Genomic DNA, 4,800 nt, shown 5'->3' on the forward strand with positions numbered 1-4,800 from the left:
AGATCTATTTTAAATCCGTGTGAAATGTGTCACAAAACATCTGACATATGTGGGAAACATATTCCTGCACAGTCTGAGCAGGGTGTGAGGTCGCTGGGGAACAGCTTGAAAACAGCAATCATTTGCATATGGATATAAAGTTTTTTATTTGGTGACACCATCCCAGGGGAAGAGGGGCATGGCCCAGGTCTCTGTAGGTCACAGGCAATGTCAGGGGTGTTGAACTTGTGAGGAGTAAAATTATGAGGGCAAATCCAAATGGCTGAAGTGTTTGTGGCTGGAAATTTTTATTTGATCCTCATAAAAATGTTTTGTGGTGGGTAAGAGGCAGAAAGAAGAAAATTATGGTATTTTTGACCCTTTGCTCTGTGATATTTTAAACACTAAGAGTCATAGAATCACAGAATGTCCCAAATTGGAAGAGACCCACAAGGACCATGAGTCCAACTCCTGATTCTGCACACACACCCCAAACATCCCACCCTGTGCATCCCTGAGAGAGTTTGGCTCGGAAGGGACCTTAAAGATCATCTGATTCCAAATCTTAATTGGAATTAATCTGTATCTTTGTCTGCCTGTAAGGATGGTAAATGTTATTTAATGTTACATGGGCAAATCGTGAAGCCTGATAGGATGATTCATGATGAACAACACATGCAACTTGTTGCCATTTTTGCTCTGTTTCACAGATTTGGGGCTGATTTCACTTGTCAGTGCTCTGGTGGAAGTTAATACTTGGCAATATTAGGATAGCAAACAGCAAACTCTCACATATATTAATTCCTGCATTTTCACAAGACAGATCTTCATTGATTAATTTTTAAATTGGTCCCAGAAAGCACTTAGTGAGATATTAAAATTTGCACTTTATTGGCATTACATGGCACTATTCCTTGCTCCAGCTCAGCAAAATATATTCTGAAGTGTAAGTGCCATTGATATCAATAGAATTATTCATATTCTTAAAATTAAACATATGCTTAAACATTTCAGGAAGCTGAGACAGCTGGTCTCTTGTTGAAGGCCTATCTAAATAAATGCAGCATCCACAGCAGATTGTGAAATTATAACCCCATGCACATCTTAATGTTGAATATTTCAGCATTTCAGGTAAATCTTTACCTTTTGTAAAATTACAACCTTTTGTAAAATATTGGTGCCAAAGAAGCAAAGTGGGACATTTCAGGACAGTCCAGTTTTATGTTTGAACACGTCTGTGAAGAACCTCTGCAGAAATAGGGACAGAAGCAAATGAATGTTCATAGAAAGTGAACAAAAAAAAAAAAGTGCAGACTGACCCTAATTGAAACCACGTTTTGAGCTGTAATGGGAAGGCACAGAAAAATTAATCCTGCCATTTTAGGTATTTTGATAGCAGCCATTAGTGGAGAGTTGAAGTTATTCAAACCACTTTGCCAGACAGAAGGGAGCTGCTTGTTTTTCTTCTGCCAGCAGCAGTGAGAATGTCTTCCCAAGTGGAACCAAACCACAGGGGTTTATAGAAACAGCTGAAGAGATTATTTGATCTTTTGATTAAAACCTCATTTTTTGGTCAGCTGGTTTATTTTCCCAGGTAATGGCTGTGCTTCTCCTTCCCCACATCTCTGTGATCCCTGGTCAAGCCCAGCCCTGGCTGTGGGTGCAGATCAGACAGAAGGACACCCTGCAAAAACAAAAAGTGACAGAGCATTCCCTGGAATATAGTGACAATATTCCCTGTCAGCTAGTCAGCACCTGATAGCTTCCACCTGCCCAGAACAGCCAGCAATATCTATGAAATCCTGTAATTTATGGCTCATTTTGTCAAAGGAGACAGCAAGGATGTAAGGAAAACAATGAGGAACAAAAAAAAAAAAAAAAAAGGAAATCCTGTGTCAAACCTCCAAAGTTACACTGAGAGTTGAATGGACAAGACTTTTAAAAGTAATAATTCTTGGAGCTTATCTCTTTCCTTCCTGGGTTTCTCAGCCCTTTGTGTTCAAACTTTTGGCTGCAGCCGTGGGAGATTAAAACTAAACATAAAACCAATGTTGGTTTCACCTGACTCTACGTCAGTCCTGAAGATTGCCAGGCTGGCACTAAAATCCCAGGACTTTGTGACATCCACTCCCTGTTTCAAAACTACCCTGTCCCTTCTCTCTGAGACACTTTACAAATAAAGATCTTTTCCAAAAGGCATAAGCGACACTCCAGTGAAGCAATTTCTTTTCCTGGCACTGCTAAGAGCAGGGACTGAGTTATTATTAATTACTTTTGCATTATTTATGCAGGTCCTTGAATGTGCAATATCTTTTACAGATAAATCACTCTGCCTTGAAAAGTTTCCAGTCTGCCAGCCAAATCCTGGGAATCTGAAACAGCAGGAGGCAACTGGTGCAGCAGAACAGGTAAATGTTAATCCTTGATGCTGCAGGACTGGTGCCTTATCAACGTTTTTCTTTCATTTGTTTTGCAATTCCACCAAACAGACTCAACTGATGCTGTTGTTTCCCAACCTCTTTAATCTGGCATCAGCTGACAGGAGCAGCCTCCATCCTCTTCCTCATTCCCACCCCTTCTCTTGCCTCTCTTTTTTGTGGTTTATGCTGCAGTGGAGAACCAAAGCAGGGGCATGATGTGGCAAAATGAAGGAGAGGTTTCTTTTTGGCCAGTCCCAGCCCAGAGGTTTGCAGGTGCTCCTGTCCTGTGCTCAGCTGGTGTCACACCTGTCACACCCACATGGCCCAGGGAGCCCTCACAACTCCCCAGGGTGTCAAGAAGGGCCCACTGCAGCCTCTCACCCCCTGAGGAGCTCCCCATTCATAGTTCTGGCCATCCTTTGTCCCCCTGCCAGCTTTTAGGGGTGTTTGTCTGCCCTGCCCCACAGACTGCAGCCGTGCCTCCCTGGCAGGAAGGACAGAGCATCCCCAGCAGCCTGGGGGCATTTTGGAGGTGCAAACCCAGCCTCAGATAACCCTGTGCAGCCCTGGGGATGCCCAGACCACCGTCACAGGCTGCTTTTGGGGCTGCTTTGCTTTCTCAGGCTGCAGCCCTGCTCGGAGCAGGAGGCCCAGCCTCGGGCACTGCAGCCCTTTTAAAGCTGCTTTGTGGGTTTCTTTTCTTTTCTCTCTCTCTCTCTTTTTTTTTTTTTTTTTTTTTTTTTTTTTTCCCTTCCCGCAGGTTCCCAGGGCTGGGGATTCAGCTTCTGGCCTCATCCAGAAATCCCCGAGGGTTTCAGATCCCCACGAGGCCTCTCAATGTCTTGATCTGCTTGAATAGGCATTTTTAACGCGGCCCCGGCTGTCATCGGGGCCTGTTACAGTCACTCAACTGCAGCAACATTGTTCTCCCGGCAGACACCTCCCTTATTTCCATACTGCACGGGGGGATTTGGCCACTGAGGCCGAGCATCCCACCGGGGCTGCCTGGCCAGAGGTGGCCAATTAGCCCTGCTCGCCCCTGACCCAGCACTTCATCCCCACAGCCCTTCATCCTCACAGCCCTTCATCCCCCCAGCCCTTCATCCCCCAGCCCTTCATCCCCTTCATCCCCCAACCCTTCATTCCCTTCATCCCCCAGCCCTTCATTCCCCCCAGCCCTTCATCCCCCCAGCCCTTCATCCCCCAGCCCTTCATCCCCTTCATCCCCACAGCCCTTCATCCCCCAGCCCTTCATCCCCTTCATCCCCCAGCCCTTCATCCCACAGCCCTTCATCCCCTTCATCCCCACAGCCCTTTATCCCCTTCATCCCCTTCATCCCCTTCATCCCTCAGCCCTTCATCCCCTGGCCCTTCATCCCCCAACCCTTCATTCCCCCCAGCCCTTCATCCCCACAGCCCTTCATCCCCCAGCCCTTCATCCCTTTCATCCCACAGCCCTTCATCCCCACAGCCCTTCATCCCCAAGCCCTTTATCCCCTTCATCCCCCAGCCCTTCATCCCCCAGCCCTTCATCCCTTTCATCCCCCAGCCCTTCATCCCCCAACCCTTCATTCCCTTCATCCCCCAGCCCTTCATCCCCACAGCCCTTTATCCCCCAGCCCTTCATCCCCTTCATCCCCTGGCCCTTCATCCCCCGGCCCTTCATCCCCCAGCCCTTCATCCCCACAGCCCTTCATCTCCTTCATCCCCCAGCCCTTCATCTCCTTCATCCCCCAGCCCTTCATCGCCCCAGCCCTTCATCCCCCAGCCCAGCCCTTCATCCCCTTCATCCCCCAGCCCTTCATCCCCCAGCCCTTCATCCCCTTCATCCCCCAGCCCTTCATCCCCCAGCCCTTCATCCCCACAGCCCTTCATCCCCACAGCCCTTCATCCCCTTCATCCCCCCAGTCCTTCATCCCCCAGCCCTTCATCCCCTTCATCCCCCAGCCCTTCATGCCCTTCATCCCCTTCATCCCCCAGCCCTTCATCCCCAGCCGCGGGGCTGCTGGCGCCCGTCCATCCCTGCGGCTCCTGCCGGAGGTGAGGGTGACCCCCTTTTCCTGTGCCAGGGGCTCCCTGGCAACGCCGCCTTTTCTTTGGAAGCGGCTCCTCCACCCCCTGACGGGGCTGGGGGCTGTGAAAGCCCCGCTGCACTTTTGAACTTGCTGCCGGCGCGTTCAGGGCCAGCGGCGGCGGCGGCGGGGCCGGGCCCAGCGGGGACCCGGTGCAATTGCCCAGAAGTTATTAATAGGCTGGGGAAGAATGTGATGATGGGCCGGGGAAAGGGTGAGGAAGGGGGAGAGAGGCAGGGAGGGTCAGCGAAAGGGAGACGGGGTGATGAGGGGAGAGGTGGGAGTGGTGGCACGCAGAGGAGACAAAGAGGCAAAGAGACTGGGTGGGC

This window comes from Agelaius phoeniceus, chromosome 29 (assembly GCF_051311805.1).
Source record: "Agelaius phoeniceus isolate bAgePho1 chromosome 29, bAgePho1.hap1, whole genome shotgun sequence".
In the NCBI taxonomy this organism is placed as follows: Eukaryota; Metazoa; Chordata; class Aves; order Passeriformes; family Icteridae; genus Agelaius; species Agelaius phoeniceus.